This window comes from Lutra lutra, chromosome 4, assembly GCF_902655055.1.
Source record: "Lutra lutra chromosome 4, mLutLut1.2, whole genome shotgun sequence".
In the NCBI taxonomy this organism is placed as follows: Eukaryota; Metazoa; Chordata; class Mammalia; order Carnivora; family Mustelidae; genus Lutra; species Lutra lutra.
Genome location: NC_062281.1, coordinates 152202177 through 152228091, shown reverse-complemented (window position 1 = coordinate 152228091; position 25915 = coordinate 152202177). Strand labels below are relative to the sequence as shown.

The 25915-nt window shown below is 41.4% G+C and overlaps 1 long non-coding RNA gene across 1 annotated transcript in view; it reads right to left on the bottom strand.

Annotated features, from left to right (window-relative positions):
- Positions 1-1597: 1597 nt before the first annotated feature.
- LOC125096715 (uncharacterized) overlaps positions 1598-25915 on the bottom strand; it is a 234121-nt gene continuing 209803 nt past the window's right edge. Inside the window, exon 3 of the long non-coding RNA XR_007126360.1 lies at positions 1598-1670. This is a non-coding gene — a long non-coding RNA (uncharacterized LOC125096715). The remainder of the gene's footprint in view (positions 1671-25915) is intronic.

The window sequence follows — 25915 nt, the reverse complement described above, 5'->3', positions numbered from 1 at the left end:
GTTCTCAACATCTTCCTGGGATTTCTTGGTACCTTCATTCTAGATAATTACCTTGGTAATTCTCTCTCTTTATTCTCCCTCACTAGACGGCAGGCTTCATCTTACATGTTCATCTTCACATCTTGGCACAAATCTCATAGTCCAACACTTAGAAAGCATTGAGGGATCATGTAACAAATGAAGAAATGACTAAATAAATTAGTGAATGAAGAACAGAGAAAGGAACTGATGAGGTATTCAGTCCACCAGGCAGTCCTGGCAAGGCCTAAACATGCTGCCTCCAGCCCATGTCTTCTTACACATCTTCCTTTTCCCGCCACCTTACAGCCCAGGCAGCACTCAGGAAGAAAGCTTCAGGAAGAGCTTAATGTTCAGTGGAAATTTCTCACCAACAGTCAACACCCAGTCATGATTATCTCTCTCTCCTCTTTCCCTCTCTCACTCTTTAAAGTCACTTGCGGGGTCTCTTCCTCCCTCCAGCTTACCCATTATTTATGATAATGACTTCAAACACCAAGCACTGCTATTCAGGGCACTATGAAAACGTGTTTTTCCCATCAGTCCTGATGAAATAGTTTCCACTGTCTGTTTCCCTTGCAGATAGCAATCAAAGTCCGGGTGCAACAATTAAAAAAAAAAGTCCAAACTCTTGTCTGATATAGCATCTAAAACTGTCCTTGGAAAGCGACACCCCAGGGAATTTAATCAGAAATCCTCTTTGCTTGGCCCAACCCACTACTCTGTTGAATACAGAGTATTTGGAATGATTTGTTTCTGGGAGCTGATTTCCCTATGCTTCCCCCCTATTCTTCCCAGAAGGCCAAAATAAAAGCCCTTTGAAGAATGTTATTCCCTTAAGACATGTGCTGGGATCTCCAGAGTCTAACGCTAGTCTGTGAATTCTCCCTGTCATCTTTTTACTACATTCTCTGGTGAGAGCCCCCGAAGCTGACTGCATTGTTCCCTGAGCTCCGTAGCCCCTCACTTTGGTTGACTTTGTATCACCAGGTCAATGCCTGTCACGCACTGTATCACCAGGTCAATATCTATCATACCAGACCCTCTCACTTACTCATTATACGACCTTACCTCCTAGCCTGTGTTCCCACTGTGTCTCACAGGTTAGTTGTGAGGTAAAATGATGTCATACAGCAGACACTACAAGGGAACTTGTCCTCAACTGGTCAGAGAACCTTAGATTCACCGTCTCCTTGTCAATCTTCCCTTTCTCTGAACTTTCGTTTAGCACTGGTATCATATGAACATAGACTTCTCAGCCAGAATGGCCTATGGAGAGACAGCTATCCGGAAATTCCCATTTTAAATGCTTAGTATACACACAACACAGACACAACACATACATACATACATACACATACAAACCACACTATACCACACCCACACAACATACAATGCAGACACAACACATGCATACACCATACTACACATATATACCATACACACACACACACACACACACACACATACCCCACCACCACCACCACCACCACCACACGCAAAACACACACCATAAGCTGGGCATTTAGACAGTTGCCGTTTCAAATTCCAAGGATGGCCTGTCTCCACTGACCTTTTCTTCTCTGGTGATTTAGCCTTGTTAACTAGGAAAGCAGCCCCTGTGCGCAGTCCAAAGGGGTTATGTGAAGACACTGTGGAAAACATAAAGAAAAGGGGTGGGTTGTTTTTCTAAAAACTTCTGTTCTTTTGTGAGTTTAGACCTTCTTTCTTATGTCCATTGGTGACAGTCATTAATAAGTAATAGGTAATGTACATGAACAATATTCACCCTCAATTAGGCATCCTGCTGTACATTACATGCAAGATGCATTTAACCCTTACAATATTCTTATACACGGCAGCTATCACGCAATCAAGTTGCAGGGGAGCTGTCACCTGCAGACTTTCTCAACTTCCAAGGATCCAGCCAACACCTTGGGTTCCCACTCAATTTTGCTCACTAGTAATTAGAAGAGCAACTGTATGTCAAGCTGAGATGACCAATGATTAACCAGCAGAAGGGAACCATGAGTGTCACTCTTACTATGTTCCATTCATAACTTATCCAAAAAAGTAACAGGTGGGCCTCCAGGGATCAGGGACCATGGATGCTTTTGTCATTTCATCATGCTACAAAAATGCCTTAAGGTTTGCGATGATAGCACTTACCATCTCCCAGAGGCCTATAGTCATTCCAGAGTCCATGTGATGCCTGGAGCTCTTGGCTCCAGATTGGAATCAGTACACATAGTTTTGTTCTTCATTTTCTTTTCTTTCTTTTTTTGCATTTCACCAATAATTTTATTTCTTTTTTTTTAATTTTTTAAAATTTATTTTCAGCGTAACAGTATTCATTGTTTTTGCACCACACCCAGTGCTCCATGCAATCCGTGCCCTCTCCAATACCCACCACCTGGTTCCCCCAACCTCCCACTCCCTGCCCCTTCAAACCCCTCAGATTGTTTTTCAGAGTCCATAGTTTTCTTTTTTCTTTTTTTCTTTCTTTTTCTCTTTTCCTTTTCTTTTTTTTTTTCCTTTTTTTCTTCCTTATTTTATTTATTTACATATTCACTTATTTTAAATTTGATAACAACATTGGTAGATTGTTACTGCTCCCTTTTGCCAGCAAAAGCCCACAACTTTCTGTCAATCTAGTGGACAAGGGTAGTCTGGTAGAGAACAGCTGATTTGGTCTCTACATAAACTGTTTTGCATTTTGAAGAGAAAAATTTAAATAAAAAAATAAAATAAAATAAATATTTTATTATTTTTATTTTATTTTAATTTTGTTAGTTAACATATAGTGCGATATTGGTTTCCAGAACAGAATTCAGTTTTGCTCTTCAAAATGCAAAACAGTTTATGTGGAGACCAAACCAGCTGTTCTCTGCCAAACTATCATTGGTCACTAGATTGACAGAAAGTTGTGGACTTTTGCTGGCAAAGGGAAGCACTAACAATCACCCATGTTATTATCATGCACTACTATAGTGGCCATAGCTGCCCCAGCCCCAGAGACTGATGCAAGTGCTGTATTCCATTAAGCCAGGTAACTGGAATTCTAGTGAGATCATGCAGGGAGAGGGCTGTGTCCTTTGGGACTACCCATGAATACATATTTTTTTAAAAAAACTGCTCCCACCCCTTTAAGTAGCATATATAAAACACATGTATCCATATATATTTACGTGGAACTCCTGAAGTTCTGAAACAGTGTAAGACTCTGAAAGGATTGGCCCCTGGTAGGGTCAGCATTTTCTATTCCTTGTTCCATTTCAGTGCTGGGTCAGATGTCCTATAACCAACTTCCTCCCTTTCATTCACATGGTTTCCAAAGTAGTTTCATGTTCATTATTTCATCATTCACAGTGACCTTGAAGGGTAGTCATTTGTGTTTCCCACATATGGAAACTAGGGGTCAGATAGGATAAGTAACTTACCAAATTTCCTACAGCCCATGATGGTAGAGACAGAACCACATGGCTGTTTGGGCTCCAGCCAGCCCAGATTTCTACCTACAGCTTGGTACCAACTGACATTGTGGGTGATGACCTAGGCTTTCTGTTCTAGGTGATCAGAAGAAGCAGTGACCCCTTCAGACTTTGCTAGCCTTCTCTGACACCCTTATCTAAGTTAGGGGTTCTACTGTTATGGGTTCCCAAGGCATCTAGTTCTTCCTATTTTGTAATACCATAATTATAATAAACTTTTCAATTATTATTTTCTTTGCTAAGCTGTAAGTTCCATGAAACAAGGACTATATTTAGCTAGCATAGTTCCTAATACCTATTAGGAACTCAATACATGTATCATGCAAGAGAACAAACCATTCCCTCTCATGGAGAAGTCTGGACAGGGCCAAAGAATGTCAACCCATCAATCAGAAGAAGACTGACCAGAGGTAGCCAGAGAACAAGTACAAAAACATGTCCAAAAGATCAGCAGCTGGTAGACTGATGTAAGCTACTTAATTGGCAGGTCTAAACTGGGGCTGGGAACTAGGAACAGGACCAGAGGCTGGAGGAGGGGGGTCGTTTCCAGCAGAGTGAGTCACTCAAAGCACCCCTCTAGGGGCAGAAGACCAGCATCCCAAGAACAGGGCCAGGAAAACAAAGTTCACAGCTCTATTGAGGGCTGTTTAGTTAAACCAGATGGTTCTGTACCTTGACAGATGCTTTCCTTTTTTTGTATGCCCAACCATCTCCTACAGTAGGTGATAGGGAACACAGAAAGATGCGCTGGTGGAATATCATGGCAGAAGTTAAGTTTTTAAAAAGTGTACTGATAGATAGTGAAAGCCACACAGGAATCCGTACGAACACCCAGAATGCTAACAAACAAGAGACAAATGAGAGCATAAATGACAACAGTGCACACCAGACAGAATGAACAAAATTGAAATGTATTACAAAGAAACACTCTGTTGAGCTCAGTAATTGATAAGATGTTGAGCTTAGTAACTGATCGGGTATATAATAGTATCCCCTTTTGACTGGCTTCCTGTTTCCCATGTACTTTTAAGTCCTTAACACCATTTGAACCTGTAAGGAGCCTGTGTTCGATGGATAAGGAAACAGGCCTGACAGGTGATCTTCCCAAGTCACACAGCTCAGAGGGGTTGGGTGGGGCCTGGAGACCAGGGTGCAGACCACCATCTCCAAACCCCCAGAAGGCAGCATGGGGCCACTGTGTGTCCGTGAGTTTCAGTCATAGGAGTGCGCTCACCTCATTCCCCCCCAGGATCATGCAGTCTTTCACTTTGTTTGCGTATTTGTGTTTATGTAAATGCACATTTATAGCTGTGCATTTCCCAGCAGCAAGGCCTGAGGACTCCCATCAGCTCTGGGAGTACGATAACAGCCCCAGCCCACCACACTGAAGACCCCGCTGCCTCATGGCAGGCTCTGCTCCCTATGAGTCAGACCTGTTTTTCATCTTTACTGTTATTACTGATTACTAAAGAAATTTCCAGGGTCCTTGTAAAATATCCAAATAAGAAACGTGAAGAAGATAAAATTCTATATACTCTGCTACAACCTCACTTTTATTTGATAACATAATACCAGACACTAACATTTATGGAGCCTCAATTAATTGCCAGACACTGGGTGAGGTACTTTTATACACAGTATCTCACAGAGGCCTCACGACAGTCTGAGACAAGCACTGTTAGTAGCTCTGTCTTATAGATGAAGAAACTGAGGCTCCCAGCGAGTAACTGACCCAAGTTCACAGATCTGGTGAGTGGCAGAGACAGAATTCTGGGCAGGTCCAGGATTCCAAAGCCCACACACTACCTGCAACCATGTATCAGGGATATCTTCCCAAGTCAGACATACTCAATCGTATCTGTTTCTTAAAGAAAAGACTATTGTCTTCTTCTATTCCCCAAAATGTTTCTTGACTTTAGTTAACTAGAGTGAAAGGGCCAATCCACAACTCATTAAAAAAGAAAAAGTCACATTCTTTAAGTAAGGTGAAACAGGTTCTTTCCTCTTTACTTGCTGAGCCAGACATCCCCAAGCGTTGGTGACAACGCTTGGCTATTAGGTTAGTACCAGCCTACCTGCTTACTGAGTGCTCTTAGGCAAGTCCCCTCTGTCTGCATCCTGGCTTCCTCATCTTTATGATGAGAAGACTGGGTGGCCTCTCAGGGCCCTTCCAGTTGTGATCTATTATAACTTGTTATCTCTCATGACTTGCTAGACTGTGGATGGGTATTTTTATAAGATCATTTATTTCAGATGAAATTTAAATGTATTCCATAATATGCGAAATGGTAGATTGACCAGGGAAAGGAGATGGAGGGTATATTAATTTCCTATGTCTTCCATAATAAATCATCCCAAATTTAGTGGTTTGAAACAACAGAAATTTATTCTCTCTGTTCTAGAGACCAGACTTTGAAATTTGGTGGCAACTGGCGTTCTTGTTTTATGACTATATCGCTCCAATCAGTGTCCAGTCTCTGTGGTCACGTTGCCTTCCCCTCTTGCTCTGTGTGAAATCTACCTCTACCTCTTTCTTATAAGGACATCTGTGGTTGTATTTAGAGCTCACCCAGATAACCTGGGACATTCCCGCCCATCTCCAGATCCTTAATCACATTTATAACAGCCCTTTTCCAAATAAGGTCACATTCACAGGTTCCAGGGATTATGATCTGGTCTCGTTGGGGGTCAATGTTCAGTCTACCGCAGAGGAGCGCTGAAGATCCTATTCCAGCTTCTTTATGATGACACACAAGGTGATCTCACAAGGGCATCATCAAGAACAACAGGGGCCAAACACAGGTCAATATAAACATGCTTTGGGTATTTGATAGAGGGCAGAGAGGGAAGCAGAAGAAAAAGGTCAAGAGAGGATGACTGTAGTGGGATCATTAATGGAGAAGCAACAGAGCATCATACTGATGGGCCAGGCCCTGCACCCCACAAGTCAGGACAAGGGCACTGAAGAGCCCCAGATAAGCCTGTAAGTAAATAATTTTATGATGCTAACCATTTGCTATAAAATCACACCTCTTAGAGTCAAACTCTCCTGGCTTATTCTATTCCCTGCACTACATTTAACTATTTTCTTTCAGGAAAAAATAAGGCACATTTTTCATTCCCACTGATACTATACATGTGCTCCTTAAAGTAGCATGGGACCTCTCAGTTTGTCTTCTGTCTTAACAAATCACTAATTTCAGGAAATGTTCTTAAAAATCAAGGTCCAGGGGCACCTGGGTGGCTCAGTGGGTTAAGCCGCTGCCTTCGGCTCAGGTCATGATCTCAGGGTCCTGGGATCGAGTCCCACATCGGGCTCTCTGCTCAGCAGGGAGCCTGCTTCCCTCTCTCTCTCTGCCTGCCTCTCTGTCTACCTGTGATCTCTGTCTGTCAAATAAATAAATAAAATCTTTAAAAAAAAAAAAAAAATCAAGGTCCAGATAATAGTTTAATGAACCTAAAGATGTCTGCTTTTTTGAAAATTTCCTAGGAAATCTGGATTCAAGACTAGATTTTACCACATAGCAGCGGGGTTCCCTTGGTTAAGTCACACCTTACCCAACCACACAACCATGCAGAGATTGGCCATCCCTCCTTCCCCCCATGAAAGCCACTAGCTCTCTCCCCTGCTTTAGAACAATCTTGAAAAATGTCTTATCTCTACTTCTAAACCATGACCTCCTAGATGGGAGGGGAAAGGTCTTAAAGAAAATGATGCCTGATTTATTGAGCCACGTGTTCCCTCCTGCAATCAGTAAAGTCCCTATAAATCATGGATATTACTTCTGTTTTATAGATAAAAAAACTGAATGCTTAGAGAAGTTAGTTGATTATCTCAAAACTATACAACTAGAGAAAGAGAAGTCAGGATTTATACCCTGAGTCCAAACTTCATACTCTTTGCCTAAACTCATGCTTTGACTCTTATCTCTAGCACCTAGTACAGTAACCTAAGACGTGGGCAACTCTGGAGAAAACAGCTGGTGGGTAAGAATAAATTAAGGAGTGGAAGTGAAGGAAAAAACACTTGTTGATACTATATATGCACTATCCCACTTTCAGAATGCTAGAAATCATGAGGTTTGTGTATGAGAGAGGGCAAGCAGGGGCAGATCAGGAAAGAGCAGTGATATACAAAATAAAGCTTTACAAATTACAGCCTTGCACTGCCCAAAGCAATTTTCATAGGTATTGTTGCACTTGATTCTCACAAAACACCTGGAATGAAGTATGAGGAAGTAGATTTTCACTCTAGGTAACAGAAATGCAATCTGTGATAGATTTGATGGATTTGACTTCTAAATGGTGGGGCCAGGATTCAAAGCCAAGTCATAGGACTTCTTTCCAGTGCTTTCCCCCCTGGGCCTCACTGCTTTCTCTTCCCATGGACTTTCCTTGTAGTCCACAAGCCCTTACCTATCACTTGCTCAAAGGCTTTGAGGCCTGCAGCCTTCCACCAGCCTCCTACCACAACCATGAGTGCACTCACAGACACACACACATGCAAGTTTTCCTTCTGCTATATTTACAATGGCTTAAGGGTGAAGAAACAAGGATGGGGAGCCCTGGGAAGGAATAAAGAATCTGTAAAGGGCATAGGACTCAAGATTCAATCATCACAGCTTTCCCAGAAGTTCTTGAGAATTTTTTCCAATGGCTTCTATAAACAAACCATATATGTGTATTTATTTCTGGGTGTGAATAATGCCCATGACATAAAAGAGGTCAGAGTCACCCAGTACAGGACTGGTGTCCTGGAAAAATCAGATTTGGGTGAGCACCTAACTTCTCCTTCCCCTCATTTCATCTACAAAGGGAAACCTTAAGATGATTTTAAGAATAAAGGTGGTCACCAGCACAAAGTATCTCATACAGATTCAAGCAAGTAATTATCATTCAGCCTATTTAATTAACCTGCTTCTTATATGAAATGGATGTTCTTACATACCCATTTTTTAGAAATGTACTGACTCCACTGCATTAGTTCAATAACTCTGGCAAGTCCTAGGTTATGAGTTAATTAGAAGCCAACTGTAAGTTCCTCCAGGCCATAATCTCCAGGAGGACAGGCATGTTTTCCTTATTTAATACTCTATTCTCAATGTAAGCTACAACATCTGCTACATGGTCAACCGTCCATGAGTAGCAGAGAAGGCTGAAAATAAACAATGCACGGGACTGGGCAAAAATACCAGTAGAGGCAACTGAAATTTTCCTCATTTATATGTAAAGGAGGTTTCAAAAGAAGCTCTTTGGCTGTGTATTCTGTTTTGAAATTCATCTTCTGCTCCAACTATAGAACACTTAAAAAGTTTGCTGGACACTAAGAAATCAAACTTACAGTTTTGTGTTATGAGTTTATAATTCCTAAATTATTGTGTACTGTAAGTCGGACATGTGGTGGGCATTTGTTGTTTTGCCTATTCATTCTCTTTTCCCTCGTCAACTGGATGTGTCAGCCTGATTTTCTCTTGAGAACCCGCTTGTGCCAGTCTCAGTCCATGCCATTCCCTGATCCCCACTCCCTGCTCCAGCAGTGGGTGGATGACCCACTGACTGATGAGAGATCAACAGAGCCCTGGCCACCATGACTAGCTCAGAGAGGAGCACATGACAGGTGGTCCCAAGATCTGAGTTAAACTTTAGAATAGCAATTCTGTCTTCCAGCTTAGATTGCCAAAATAGTAAAATCTATGCCTTAAGATTTGAAGATGCCAGTGGCCATCTTGCTGCTCCAAGAACTTGCTTGAGAATGAAGCCTGTCAGAGGAAAGCAGGCCAAGGCAAGGAGTGAGGCAGATTATTAAAGATAATCTGGGTCCTCCCATAGTATGGTAAGTGAGTTATTAAATTTTCTCCTTTGTTTTTAAGTCAGTTTCAATGAGTTTCTTTTTGAAATAACCAAAAGACTCCTGTCTAATACAAATCACCTCAACGGAAAATTGATAGGAATAAAGTATAAAATTGGGATAATTCTATCCATTAATTAATTTCATTATGTAGGGCAAAAGCACCATCATTCACTTTTTGAATATGGACACTCTTTGAACACAGTCAATATTTACAACCATCTAGTGTGCTGGGCACTGGGAAAGGTCCTAACATGGATATGGTCTGGGCTATCCATTGCCTTTGAGAGCTGGCATACTGAAAAAATGCCAGTGCAGGAGGGACAGATGGGTTTTCCTTCAAAGAGCCATGAAGTTGGCTCTCCCTTGTGTCTGGCCTGAAGGAAGCATGTGAGTCTAAATGCTTTTATTAACAAGTGAATTAAAGGCCAGAGGTGAATTTCCCTTAGTCCTCAATTTCCTGTCTGTGTGCCAAAAGTAGGTGTGGGAAGGGTGGCGGGGCATGACTTGTTAAACACCAGATGAAGATCTATGGCAGCTGGGAGAGCAACACCAGAGGACCTGGCCAGCTGGGCCTGGAGGCTTTAGCTGTGAAGAAGTGGTTCTGTGTCCCTGTGATAGCCTTGCCAAGGGCGCTAATTGAAGGAGAGATTAAAAGTGGGGGGCGGGGCAGGGGATTGGGGGGATTCAGGGATTATCATTTAAGCAGATGAGCTATGAGTGAGAAGCAGAAGGTCAGCTTTCATTAAATATAGGCAATTGAGAACACAGAAGAAAAATGCCAACACTACCTTCTACTTTCTGGTTTTCTTCTACGATGATATGTCTGAAATAATCCCCTTTCCACTGGGCTTTCCTCTAAATGCTAGATGATCTCAAGGGGTCAAACCACCTTGGGATTGAACAAAGGCTATGCCACCGGCTACCTGTATGCTACACAGTACATTACAAATTCTCTGAGCCACTCTTTCTTCACCTTAAAATCAGAATTCCAACATGGACCTCCAGGATGGGGTGAGGACTGTATGATGAGGTGAGAAAAAGGCTGAAATAATCCTTGTGCATAGTAGGGACAGAACAAATGTTAGTTTTCATTCCCTCTTTTCTCTGCCTCAACATCATTCAGCAAACATTAAGACACAATATGGAGCCAGAGAATGGAATGAACAGACATATGACTGGGGTCAGGCAGCTGGAATTTGTATTTTGCATTTGCTATTTACCATCCATGAGGCTTTGACAGACAGTATTCCTCAAGTTCAGGGGGTTTTCTTACCTTTAAAATGAGCATAATTACTATTGCCTTGTGTACTCCACAGCATCGTTAAAAGAATAAAATAAAAAAGATGAGGATTGTTAAATGACTTTAAAATGCTCTGTAATGAATATGTGTCATACATCCAGATACATGTGTATGTGTATATATAGTTTAATGTATATTAAATTGTACATGATATAAAAGACATACTAAAATATTCACAAACATTAAAAATAAGGCAATCTTCATGACTGAATTTGGCAATGGATTGTCAGACCTGATACAAAAAGCATGAGCAATTAGAGAAACAATAAACTGGGCCTTGTCAAAATGAAAAGCATTTGTGTACAAAAGGGTATTCTTTATCAAGAAATAAATAGACTACCTACAAGGCAGAAAATATTTGCAAATCCTTTATCTGATAGAAGCCTAGTATCCAGAATATTTATTTAAAGAACTCCCATGACATAACAACAAAAAGACAAAGGAAAAATTTTTAAGGGGCAACAGATTTAAATAGACACATCCCAGAGAAGAGGTACACATGGCCAATAAGCACATGAGAAGATGGTCAACATCATGAATCATGAGGGAAATGCCAATTAAAACCACAACAAGAGGGGTGCCTGGCTGTCTCAGTTGATGGAGGGGGAACTCTTGATCTCAGGGTCATGAGTTCAAGCCCCATATTGGGCGTAGAGCATACTTAAGTAAAAACAAAAACAAATAAAAACAAAACCACAATGATGTATTACTTCATACCCACTACAAGGATGGCAATTTTTTTTTTAAAAAATGGGAAATAGTAATTTTGGTAAGCATATGGAGAAGTTGGACCCCTTGTACATTGCCGTTAGAAATATAAAATGGCTCAGCTGCTATGAAAAAGTTTAGCATTTGCCCAAAAAGTTAAACACAAAATTACCAGATGACCCCACTTATGCTCTAGACACAAAAGAATTGAAAACAGGTCCAGAATTCCACTCTTAGGTCTATACCCAAAGGAACTGGGAAAGGTACATAGGTAAGTAGAGATATGCACTTGTTCACAGCAGCATTACTGACAATAACCACAAGGTGGAAACCCTTCAAATGTTCATCAAATGATAAAAGACTAGACAAAGAGTGGGATATACATGTAAATGGAATATTACTCAGATATCAAAAGGAAGTACTAATAAATGTTGCAACATGAATAAACTATGAAAAATTATGCTCTGTAAAAAAAAAGAAAGCAAAAAAAAAAAAAAAAAAAAACAGACACAAAAGGTCACGCATTATGTGATTCCATTCATGTAGAATATCCAGAATAAATAAATCCTTGGGAAGAGAATGAATAGAGGTGGTTGCCAGAGTACTTTGGAGTAATGGAAATGTTTGGGAAGTAGACAGACGTGGTGGTTGCTCAACATTGTTCAACTAAATGCCACTAAACTGCTCATTTTTAAATGGTTCCTTTGTGGGGTGCCTGGGTGGCTCCATTGGTTAAGTGTCTGACTCTGGACTTCAGCTCAGGTCATGACCTCAGGGTTGTGAGATCAAGCCTCAAGTCCGGCTCTGTGCTGAGTGTGGAGCCTGCTTGAGATTCTCTCTCTCTCTCTGTCCCACCCTGACCCAGCTCACTCACTCTCTCTCTTTCAATAAATAGATAAATAAAATTAAAATAAACAATTCCTTTTTGTTTGTGAATTTCACTTGAATAAATTACTTTTCAATAGGTTGAAAATTTCAATAATGTTAAAAGAAGGCCCATTAAAGAATAACTATGTGTCAAAATATGTTGGCTTTTTAAGAAAATATAGCAGTCATCCTATGATTTTTCTAACAAACTAATAAGTACATCAATAAATCAATTAACAACATTATCTTAGAAAAACAGTCTCTTGGAAGGAGGACAGAGAAGATTTCAAATAAACTCTCAAGCAACATAACAAAATCACTGCCAATGATATCACTGTTTTGTGTCAAACCATTACCAAGTGAAACTGAAAAAAATCAAAACTATCTATAAATTTGCCAAGATAGCATGTAATACTATGACATAATGGTGAGTTCTTCCCAAGTATGTTATTTGTTTATTTTATTTTTTGGTAATTCCTATCCCTGTCTCTACTGAAGAATGTTCTTTCTTCAAATTAAAACTAGCTAAAAACTATTTAAAGAACACTAAGTGACAACATTTGTCTCAGCTCTAAGCCTCAGTCAGCTGAAAAAATAAAGTTGAGAAACTTACAATTAATTTTGTTGCTTTAAAATCAAAACACAGACCATTCTAAGTTTGTCTATAATTTTGAAATGTGTTTATATTGACAGGATATTTTCTTTTATGTGTTTTAAAGTTTGTTTATATAAAAATGTTACATTTTTTAAAAGCGCGCTATCTGATCATTAATAAAATTTAGCCTACGTGTATGGATATATCATTCAGGATCTAACCTGCTAAACAAATCTAAGTGTCTAAAATGGGAGGAATTTAACAGAAGGAACTGGTGTGCAGGTGGCAAAAGAGAAGCTTACACAGGACACCTGATGTGCCCCAGAGGTTAGCAATGGCAAGAGGTTGCTATGTCCCTTGACTAAAAGAACAAAGCAAGGGACCCAAGAGTCCAGATTACCAGGCTGAAGCTGGAATAAAGAGCCAGGGGCTGCGGAAGAGACAAGGCTTCAGCCTGAGACACAAGATATATGGGGAGAAATACCCAGGCTTTTCCCTTCTTCCCACCCTCCAATCTCTCATCAGTACATCCCACTGGGGAAACCCAGCCAGGAGCTAGCTGGTTGGAATAGGAGCCCAGGAAACAGAGGCTTTAGAAGCCAGCCCTCCTGCAACATAAAGGCAAGTAGGAAAAGATGAGAATGAACCTGAGGGCATAAAGGTCAGGAACAACACAGAAGGCAAAACTGAAACTAATTTGCATGTGATGGGTACAAGATTACATGAACTAGAGACATCCAATCATATACCTGCAGAGTCTGCCTCAAGATTTTACCATCCACTCTGGGAAATGGACTGTCTGATGATTAACTTCTTGGCATATAGTTTACCCCTGTCTGTAGTAAAAATCACACAAATAATAAGTAAAACACTTTTTACACATAAAACAGCACTTTGCATAGCACTTTCCTACACATTATTTCCATTTTGGAGATGAGGATTTAAAGCTTGAAGGGTTGCCATGAACCTGAACCTGCCATGATCCTTAATTTCTCTCTCCCTCAAAGCCCATGGAGTCCTACCAGTTATTCTATTGCTCAAATCCAGCCACTTCATTCCACCCAATATCCTTTACCCCTAGGCTGGTTAGTCTCTCACCTGGATTACTGCTTATGCTACAAATTAATTTCCCTGTGTTCACCCTGCTCCCTTCCAATTTGGTTTCCACACAGTAGCAGTGACCTCTTAAAAAACACAAACATGGGCGCCTGGGTGGCTCAGTGGGTTAAGTCGCTGCCTTCGGCTCAGGTCATGATCTCAGGGTCCTGGGATCGAGCCCCGCATCGGGCTCTCTGCTCAGCAGGGAGCCTGCTTCCTCTTCTCTCTCTGCCTGCCTCTCTGCCTGCTTGTGAGCTCTCTCTGTCAAATAAATAAATAAATAAAATCTTAAAAAAAAAAAAAAAAACAAAAAAAAAACCACAAACATGACAGTGTTACTTTTTTACTCAAACCCCTTTCAATTCTTCCTATTACTCTTTTTTTTTAAAGATTTTATTTATTTATTTGACAGACAGAGATCACAAGTAGGCAGAGAGACAGGTAGAGAGAGAGGAAGGGAAGCAGGGTCCCCGCTGAGCAGAGAGCCTGACGCGGGGCTCGATCCCAGGACCCCGGGATCATGACCCAAGCCGAAGGCAGAGGCTTTAACCCACTGAGCCACCCAGGCACCCCCCTATTACTCTTGAATTAAAGACCAAAATGCTTCATGTAACCTAAATCATGGGGCAAAGCCTGGCCTCTTCCCAACCTTTCATCTCCGTCCTCTGCCTCTTCTCCCTAAGCTCCAGCCACGCTCATCTGCTGGGTCAGTTTTTCCACAGTACAGGCCCCCTTTGACTCCAGGGTCTTTAAATAGGGTAGTCCTTCTGCCTGGCATATAATCCCCATCTCCCCCAGTGAACTCACCCCCACAATCCTAGTTATTAAGAGACAATAAGTAGCTTTTTATTTCTGGAAAAAAAATGACATCTTCCTTAGTTTATTCATTCAACAAATACTGATAATTGGCTCACACACACACAAATTCTCTGCATACATGATAATTCATCTCCCCGCTTCTAATATCTGCCCTACTCGGTTTTTCCTATACAAATTGAATGGCTTATTAATAATAGCAATGATAGCAATAATAAAGGACAAAAGTAAATGCTACTATTTATTTAGAGTTCTAAAGCCTTTTTGTCAGGCTGGGCCATTGGAAGAATTGAGTCATTGGATTCTTAGAGTCAAGTTGGCCACAGACATATTGTTGGTGATGTGGCTTTTGAAATCCTGAATGTGGCAACAAGAAAATCTGAAACCCTTGGGGTCCGTGTTATTATTATAAGTCCTCACCCTAATAATGAGCAGCATTTTTCCTACTTTCTCACTAAGGAATTTCAAGTGTCCTCCCTATTTGGGGCCCTAGTTGGCCTTCTTACTGTATCAGCAACACTAGTTTTCTGCAAGAATTGCTATTGCACCAAAGGGAATTCCACTCAGGCAAAAGCCTCCTGATCTTGAGGGCCTTTGTGTGGAAGGATGAGTGCTCCCACTCTCCGTTCTAGTTCTGTGAGAGGAGAGGGGTGTGGGCTGACATCCTTCAGATGACCCTCTACCCCCAGGTTTACCTCCTTCCTGCTGGCAGGTGAGGAGATGAGTTGGCCCCCTTCTAGCTCCTGAATGAGAGAATAGACTGTAAAAAAAAAAAAAAAATGAGAGAGCCTTGAGTCATGCCTAATCACAGCTTTGGGAGTCAAATGGGCCAGAGCTCAAATTCAAAGTCTGTCACTGACTAACTGTGTCTTCTTCTACAGCTCTGCTATCAAATATGGTAGCAACTAGCTATACCAACTATTTAAATTCAAATCAATGAAGACAACATAAAATCAAATCCTTAGTTACTTAGTTCTATGAGATATATATCCAGTGACCAAAAGTCTAGTGGCTATCCTACTGGAAAGCACAAACAGATTATCTCCATCATCTGGAAAATTCTACCGGACAGCAAAGATCTAGAGAAAGTCATACAGCCCCTCTCTCTGAGCCTCCATTTCCTCACCTATCAAATGAGATCATATATGAAATCACCCATGTAAAGTATAGTGCTTGGCAGAGAGAGAGCCCTCAACGTGTTCTCCCCCTTCCATTCTTCAAAGGGAGGTACTACTTGAGGGCAGGATCTCATTTAATCATTTTTGTATCGCCAATGCCTTCCTAGCACAATATCCCACTCATAGGAGACGCTCAATAAATACTTATTGAACTATACTGCTTAAAATTCAAATCAAGCTCAAACCTAAATTTCCTCTACCATCACCTGAATGTACTAGGGATGAAGAAATGAAGATATTATATATAATAAACACACATACAGAGAGAGAGAGAGAGACAGGGCCCACTATTGAGTGGAAGAAGGAAGGAGGAAAGGAAGGAAGGAAGGGCAGGCGTGTGGGAGGGAGGGAGGAAGGGAGACTAGTTAACAGCTGTTAATGGTCAATGCAATGTGAAGTACTTTCTTTATATTGTTTTAACTAATCCTCACAAAAATCCTATGAAATGTCATTTTTTACATTTTAAGTAGGCTCCAAGCCCAATGTAGGGCTCAAACTCATGCCATCAAGAGTGACATGCTTTACTAACTGAGGTAGCCAGGACCCCCTGAAAGGTCACTTTGATCCCTATTTTACCGCTAAAAAAAACCCTGAGGTTCAAACATTTAAAACCAAAATTCAAACCTATATCGTTCTGAATTCAAAGTTCATGCTCTCAGCTATTATATACTACAACCTCCCCAGAAAGAAGGCATCCTATCTGTCCCTTGTCTGCCCCAGTAGACTCTTATGATGATAAAAAATGAGATAATGCTTGTGAACACTTGCTGTGTACTCCAAGTATTGTGCAAAGTGGCCGTTATTATTTTGTACTCATTATTGTGCAGCTCTCCAATGCTCAAGCCATGGTGCCTGGGTTAGAACACAGGCAAGCTACAAGTCGCCTAACCTCTCAATGCCTACCTCAAATCAGAATAATGACAGGATAATAACACCATGCATGCCTCATAGGATTGTTGTGAGGATTATATAGACTAATATATTTAAAGCATTTAGAATAGATTCTGGCACGTCTTTAGCTCCATATAAATGTTACCCATTAATATTATTACTATTACTGTTACATGGTGAAGACACAGGAATAGAAATATTTTAGAACTGAAAAATATCCTGAATAGAGGTACAGAGTCTAGATTTTCCAACTTCTTTCTTATAAGTAAAAGTAAGGGAAAGGGATATTATCTATCATTCAATTAGATCTTGTGTGGAGACAATCCAGCTGGAAACCTTCTGCATTTGGGGGCTCAAAGTTCTAACCACTCCCCAGCCCTGAGTCTTATCTGCAGCCATCGGATGTATCAGCCAATGAAAAACCTGGGGCAGCTGGGTCTCTCAGGTGGTTTTTATGGCCCAGAGAATGGAAACCGAAGGCTAACAACTGGGCCAACTTCCTCCAGCAATCACAAAGCAAGTTTTGTAAGTGTGGACAATAGGTAGCAATGACCGTCAGACAGAATTCCCCATTCTGTGTTTTCCTGGAAGCCCCAAAGCTACTGGGTAATAGTAAGAGAATAAGGATCAATATCAGGGTCTATTGTTCATGCTAATGGAGTTTATTATTTACTGGCTTCTATTGTCCCGAAATGACTTACTGCACCTGGATGTCAGAGAGCTTGTCTACAAAATTAATAGTTTACTTCAACTCCACTTGGAGGGTGGAGGCAGCAGGGGAACTTGATTCAATTTATTACCTAATGTCTGGTTGATGCCAGGGGTGTTGAATCCCGTCCTGAAAAGTTAAGAGTCTCAAAGATGAGAGACACTCACACACTTAGAATAACGCTTTTCAAGTGGATGCTCTTTCCTTTTTTCCCTTCATTTGAGTAAGAACAGAGGACTCCCCAGTAGAATACTGAGAAAATGACACAAGAGGATAGCAGCACTTATACTGCAGAGAAGTTGTGGAAAATAAGTGACAGGAATTCCTAGAGTCCTGGGTCACCAAGCATCAGCTTCATAAGCAGGAGGGGCTTGAAACCAAAATGGGGCCATTGAAAGATGCTGGATGGAAAGTTTCCATTCCCAACAGGATCCATGGACGATGACTGGCAGTTGAAGAAATGAAGGCAAGGGTAAGAAATTTTTTGAAGACCTCTAAAATATTACTTAGCTTTTGAGAAGATGGTGATATTATTTGTTGAGAGTCCAGCAGGAACAATATGTATAAAGAAGAGAAAGAAAAAAACCAGCTTCTATTGAGCACCTCTACCTACCAAGCATGGAACACGCCTCTTTCTATGCACTCTTTTATTGAATCTTCATGAAACTCTATAAGGTAGGGATTATTAGCCCCATTTTACAAAGGAGAAACCTTTGAGGGTCCATGATTTGCCAGTAGAACTGAATGGTGTGAGCCCAGCAGCTGGAGGCAGATAAACCTGGATTCAAATCTCAATTTTATCACCTATCCAGGACATGACAAGGGTTATTTAATTCCCTCATGTTATGCAGGAATAATAAGATATGCTTTATGAAGTTGCCATAAGGATAGAGAGAGGCAAGACATGTAAAGTGCCTGCACAGCATGAGTTCTCAGTATATGTAGGTGTTATTTTTGTCATCATCATCCAAATCACATTTCTTTTATGGAATTAAATAAAAATAATACGGGACACAGAATGCTACATGCTACACAGTACACATTCAATAAATGATAGCTATTCTCTCATTGTTCCATACTAAAATGGACTTTGCACTCTCCTCTTCTGACTCAAAAACCCCTGTCTTACCAGCAGGATTTCCTCCACAAAAACCCCTCTGGGCTCACGCAGGTGCAACATGATCTCCCTTCCCCTTGACTCTGGCAACCACTGGTATTACCCCTCTCAACCTCCACCTCCCCCCAGGCTCAGAGCAGAATAATATCCCTGTCCTTCCTCTGAGGGATGGAAGGCCGCTTAAATAATTAACGGTTGGAAGGTGCTTTGAAAAGAGAGTGCAAAACACCATAAATCCCAAGAATTAATTCATAATATCAGTGGTGGGCTTGACAATTATATATGTCATATTTGTTCAGCTGTGAGAATGGTTTAGAACATCAGGTTTGGAGTGTGGTCCAAATCTCTCAAGACCAAGGATTTCCTGCAACTTTATATTGTCTGTATTCTCTAAGGCTAAGATTGTAAAGTTCAAATCTCTTAAACACAACACTAGGAATAGTTGCATTTTATTAATTTTTTTTAAAAATCTCTCCACTCCTCAGGCCTCACTTGCATTACATTGGGATTTTGGAAAGCAAATGGCAAGAGTGAAGAAGACACGAGACTCGGAGTCAGCAGAGTATCTTCAGAGTGGTTCCATCACTCTCTACCTGAAAATGCTTTCACTCCTTATCCCATCTGAGTCTTCATCTCCTCCTTAGAAAAGGAAAAAGGCTGATAGTGGCATGAGTACCTCAAGTTGTGATAACGAGCTAATGAGTTATTGCCTGCAACGTGCATTCACCAGGAGTTTACTGAGTATCCTACCCTGTGCCAGGCTCCTACTAGACACTGGCAATCACAAAACTCCCTTGGTCTTAAGAGCCAAAAAAGACAAAAGAACTGATGATTGCAATAGGATGGGTTAAGATCTTGCCCCTCCAAGTAGGGTTCATGGACCAGTGGCAACAGTGGCATCATGAAGATTGATTAAAATACAGAATCTTGGTCCCACCTCACACCTACGAAATTGGAATCTACATCTTCACAAGGTTCTGTGGCTATTTTTATGCTAGTTAAAGACAGATGATCTGGGCTCGGGACAAGGCGAAAATACGTGCTGGTGCTGTGGGGCCATGAACCGGACAAAGAGATCTAGTATCTCTTGGTATCTAGATGAGGGTGAGCAGGAGGGTAGTGAAGGAAGGCTGGCACAGGCTGGTGAACCACCAGTCCAAAGGGATGGCAAGATGCAAAAGCACAGAGGCCTGAACCAAAACGCAGCCTTCAAGACACTATGAGGAACTCAGTATTTCAGCCCTGGGCTGGAGACACTTTTTTTTTTAAATCAGTAGTATAACTGATAGTCATCCTTATTCAAATATGATAACCTCTGAAAATCATCTAAGATCCTTTCGAGATGTTTATTTAAGTATGCCTGCATATACATTAAACTGTATTTGAACTTCAGCTTTTAACTGCAAGTGTTTCTGTCCTATAAACTGCAGATGCATCTGCTGGCAGGGAGCGTCCAACAGTAAGTGAATGGTGGATGGTCACATGAAAATGGATAACCACGTTCCCTTTCAAATGTGTCTGATGTCACTGGAAAAAAGAAGAGAGAGACAGAGAGAGAAATTGGAACCCAGAGGAGAGAGGGAGGAAAGAAAGAAGAAAAAGAGCAAAGGGGGGTAAAAAAGGAAAGAAAAAAGAAAAAAAAGCACAGTTCTTTTCAGATCAGTTTTTCCTACATTTTGGGTTAAAAAAAAAAAAAGTCAGTCAGGCTTGAATATTATTTATGCCTGGTTTCTGCCCTTTATGGGCACTTCCATCATTTGGACTTAACTCTTTTTAGTCTTTTGGTCTTTTATTGAATTCAATTTGGTTATTTTCTGTATGTAGTTTTAGGGATGCTTTGCACTGGTTCAATCTATTTGAATTTGTTCAGACTCCTGAGGTCTGGCTCACAAGGCCTTCATGATTGGATGCTTGCCTGTCTTGCTGGCCTCGCTCAATTCCCTGTTCCCAGCCTACAGATAAAATCATATTCCCTTCCTAGAGATTACCCAGCTCTGTCACATTCAGTCCTTTCGAAATACTCTTCCCTCTGCCTAGAGGCCTTTATTCTCAGGAAAACCCTCACTCATCAGCAGGAAGATTTACCATGGCTACCATTTACCTGGGACTTAGTACAGTTCTCAGCAATTTTCATTCACTCTAATTACTGGACATGCAACCTATTATCTGCCCCCAAGTCCTGGTGTCAGGTTCTGTTTTCTAGAGAATCCTGACTATAAGAGTAACAATCGGCAAAACACCCTCACACAGATGATCTCATTTTAACCTCAAACCATCCAGGGCTGTAGCTATCGGCTACATTCAACCCTCATGTTAAGCACTGATCGTCAAACACCAAGTATTCCCTGAGCATCTACTATTATCCTGAGTATTTTCAGTACAACTGATTGCTCAACTCTCTGGTACTCTGGGAATACCCGGTATTTAGTCCTTGCCTTTTCTATGCTCAGGCTTCTAGATTTGTTTGACCTTTCCAGTCATCTGACCCAGACTTTGGGCCAACACAGAGCTCAGCCAGAATACTCCTGATGGCGAGCAGCCTCAGCTTCCACACTGCTAGTGGGGGAGGAACCCCTTCCTCACAAGGCTGTCCTTCAGAAGATCCCCTCTTGTGCTCAGCTAAAATCTTCCTATTGCATCTCCACCCACCAGTTCAGGTTTTGCTCTCTGTTCCCTCACAGAGCATCAGCTCTCACTTCTGTGTCATTTTTTTTTTAAAGATTTTATTTTATTTTATTTTATTTTTTTGACAGAGAGATCACAAGCAGGCAGAGAGGCAGGCAGAGAGAAAGGAGGAAGCAGGCTCCCCGAGAGAGCAGAGAGCCCGATGCGGGGCTCGATCCCAGGACTCCGAGATCATGACCTGAGCCGAAGGCAGCGGCTTAACCCACTGAGCCACCCAGGCGCCCCAAGATTTTATTTCTTTATTTGACAGACAGAGATCACAAGTAGGCAGAGAGGCAGGCAGAGAGAGAGGAAGGGAAGCAGGCTCCCCACTGAGCAGAGAGCCCAATGCGAGGCTGGATCCCAGGACCCTGGGATCATGAACTGAGCCCGAGGCAGAGGCTTAACCCACTGAGCCACCCAGGTGCCCCATTTCTGTGTCATTTTTATAGAATCAAAACATGTAAGTATTACATGAAACTCAAGGTGCATCTTCTATAATTTCCTCAATTTCAGAGATAAGAGGACAAAGCAAACAGTCAATGACTGCGCATGAGTGAGATGCCTGCATCTCAATGTCTTCCGTTGTGGGCGATGCTCTGCCCCCAATAGCTTGCAGCCTCTCACTTATCCTGACAGATCCAGTCAATGTGCGAGCCACTTGTGCACATAAAAATGTGTGGGTCCTCCCCGTTGTTTCCACTCACAACTCTTGGCTTTGACAAGACTTGTTAAATAAACAAAGATTCATGATTTTAACATGCTTTATTGAATGCCCAGTTGTTTCTAATCAAAGTCATTAAATTATTAAATGATTTTGCTAGTTTCTATCAAAACCATGGTTCTTTTAATAGAAGACCAGTTTATCATTCATTCAACAAATATATGTTCAGTATATAGCATGCGTCAGGCATTGATAGGTACTGAGAGCCACAAAACTGAAAAAGACATGGTCTCTGCTATAGAACAGCTCACAGCAATCAAGCTGGGAAGATATGTACACTAACTTAGAGGTTATGGGTATGGACTCCAGTGTCAGAAGGGCCTGAGAGAGAATACCAGCTCTCCCACTTACTAATTACATAACTTGGGACAAGTTACTTACTGTGAGTAGATCTCTATTACATCATTAGCGAAATGGGGTTATGTAATATACTATTAACTTCAGTGTATTCTAATGATGATTAATGACTCAATAAATTGTAGCCATCTTTATATGGTACATAATTACTGTGTAATAAGTTATAACCCTTATTATGGTTATTGTAATTAATAAAAATTCTGTTAATTTAGCAAATGTTTATTCTATTTCCTCTGAGAGGCCATCTATTACATATGGTTGACATGGACATGAGCCATCCAGAAAGGAGAGACCTTCTGACCAGCTGCAGAGGATATGATGAACACACAGCCTCCAGCTGCCAGCAACATTGGGGTTTGCGGGAACAGGAAGGAACCGCTTTGCCTGTGGTCCCAGCCTTCCCCAGGGCAGCTCATGTCCAGAGACCAGGCAAGGTGGGGATATAAATTCCAGCCCTGTCAGGCAGGCCAAATCAATTCTCATGAGCAATACCATTCCAGACTTTTTCACAGGCCCACCCAGGTAGACTTCTCCCTCTGACCCATCCTGCTTCCTCACAGGGGTTGATCTCTAAGAGACATCCCACATCTCCACACCTGCTTTCAGAATACCCAACCTGTGTGAGAATACCCAACCCGTCACTTAGTGATGATACAGTCACTAAGAACATGAGTTCTGGAGCCATACTGCCTGGGTCTGCATGCTGACTTCCGCCCTCTGGGCTCTCTTGGAGGAGTCACTTAATGGTATGTTGTCTTGGTTTCTTTATTCATAAAATGGAAATTATATTAGCATCTACTTCATAGATGAGGATCAAATGACTTAACCCATTGTATGTGCTTAGAAGAGTGCCTGGCACTGTTAACCGCTTAGGAAATGCTACTTGTTACCATTTCCAACATTTCCACAGATGAGGCCCTGTCACAACCTGGGAGCTGAGAGAGAGAGATCAGGCCACCCTTGCCCACAAGATGTCTGCGTCTGAATGAGAAGGACCTGCTGTGGTTATGGAGAGAACCCCATACTTGAGACACAAAATGCTCCTGAAGCTGGGGCAAATATGAGGAGAGCTAATAGAGGCCTACATAAAAGGAGATGACACTCCTGTGAGGACACAAAGAACACGGGGGAAGTGTGGAATGAGATTCAGTCTGGCCCCGATAGCCAGCCTACTTTAGCTCTGCCCTAAACAATGGTAAACACCAATAATGATACCCATTGCCACCTGACAGTACAGAAAAGATTTTCACTTCAGTTCTCTTTCCATCAGCCTCTTCGGTTCCACTAAAAGGAGAAACTCTAAAACCCGAACTGCCTTCACTCCCAGGTCAGGTGAATCCTGCCACCAAGCTTGCCTCTAAAAGCAAAACAAGAAAGTGTAAAGTCAATTGGATTTCTGAGAGTTTTACTCAGGAAATACAGGAGTTATTTCACCTGAAGTAATCACGAGACTATGAACATCATGAATACTACAGTCAGGAATTTCTCCCATTCACAATCTTTACCAGTAGGGACAGCTAAAAATGAATATATACAGTATTGGTCCCTCTGAGCTATTTTTTTTCTCATAAATTTTATTTATAACACAAATAAAAAGACAAGGTTTGTTACTTGTGCTTATAACCTATTCAAATACAGAACAGAGTGATTTTTACATTTGATTTCCATCTCGTTGACTTATGCATTTTAATAAAACCAGCAGTGTGTGCATATTCTCTCAATATTCATGGGAAGTCATGGGAACTGTAAATTACATTAAACGTTAACTTGCTTAGGACTGACACTGTTACTTAAAAACAAATGACATATTCAACTTCTTTTTGTAAGCTTCCATTTAAAGAACCAAGTGGGAAAGAAAAGCATAAGGAAGAAAATGTGTTCATTTTATCCTCCCAACAACTTCCATGAAATAAAAGTGTCATTCGCATTTTACACATGAGAAATAATGAGGCTCGCAGCTGTTGTCTGTAGGACAGATAAGCAATGACCAACAAAATTATGACCAACATACACACACAAAAAACAAACAAACAAAAAACAGGTGCTCTGTTATGACAGCCATGTTGCATGGGAAGAACTAAACCATGGGGCCCCAAAGACCCAATTTCAAATTGTTTGTGTGACCCTGGGCATGTTTGGAACCTCTATATGCCTTAGTCACCTCAGCTATAAAATGGTAGGTAAATTGACACTGGTCTCTTGGACTTACTGTGAGGTTCAGCAAGGTGCATGAAGCAAGGGCCATTTCAATAGCTATTACCTGCCTTTCCCACATTCCTAGGTCCTTTCACTCTTCCTATAGATGAGGGGTTTCAAGTCAAAATTTCAAATCTTGATTCCCCCTCCCTGATAAATAGATCACTACAGAAAAGAAGAGCTGAGTTGGGTCCTCCATCCAACCAGCCCAGCATCCTAATGTTGGCCTCCCCAACCCCTTTGATACCACCCAGAAACCCCCAAGTCCTTCAATACCAACAGCTTCCTTTAGAAAGAGATTCCAAGTCTAAATCAAAACCTGGAGTTCCTAGAACCATGGCAGTGGAGGGACTTTCTTATATATCCAGCATACAACTTTCCCAAAATGAGTTCTACAAATGACTTGTTCCACTGTGTACTGACCAGAGCAATATGTCTGGTTAATTAGTATGTCTGTCTTGTGGGGTCCCGGTGCCCATTTTTATATCAAGTGAACCAAAAGGACTCATAGTAAAGTCATGTCTTTAACTTTGTTTTTCCCACCCTATTCAACTGCTGACTATAACTCCTTTTTTGCAGAAGATCTAATAACATTTTATAGAAGCAGAATTCTACAAACTGTAGTTTCAAAGATGTAGCCTCAATAGTAACTACTTGGCTGAAGAGATGGCTTCTAATCTACAGACACCCTTGCTAAAACCTTAAGTTCTAGAACCCAGGGGGTGGAAGTACACTGAGCATTACCTAGCCCAACACTTTCATGGGGATAACCCACAAGGACTGAGAAACTCAGAGATGGCAAATGACTTCCCCTAAATCAGCCAGGGAGCTGGTGGCAAATGTGAGACCTGAACTCAGTCCTCTGAGCCTCATGCTAGTATCCACACTGTAACCACAGGGCCTTTCTGGTTTTAGCCTAGGTTATAAGGTTGAAGGAAGAGTGTTTGTCTAGTGCATCCATTTATTGATTCATTCACCCCTGTCTTTACAAATCCTCCTGCATGCAAGAAAATACACAAAGTACTAAAGACATGAAAGCTCTGGTCTCTCCCTTCTAGGAGTTTATGGTCTAGTATACATTAAGATATATAAATGAGCAAACAGAGAGCACAATGTGGGTCTGCTCTCAGGAGGTATGTACCACAAAATAGGAAAAGAGAGAGGTAAGAGATTCCAGAAGGAAAAGAATCTTGCGCCATGTGATGAACGTCTAGGGAGGAGGATTAGAAAGGGCATCCACAGAGGACAAGGTTTGTGTGAGAGCATGGAGACTTGGCACAGCATGGGGAGCTTAGAGGATTGCTAAGAGGCCTCACTTGAAGACTGCACACAGAG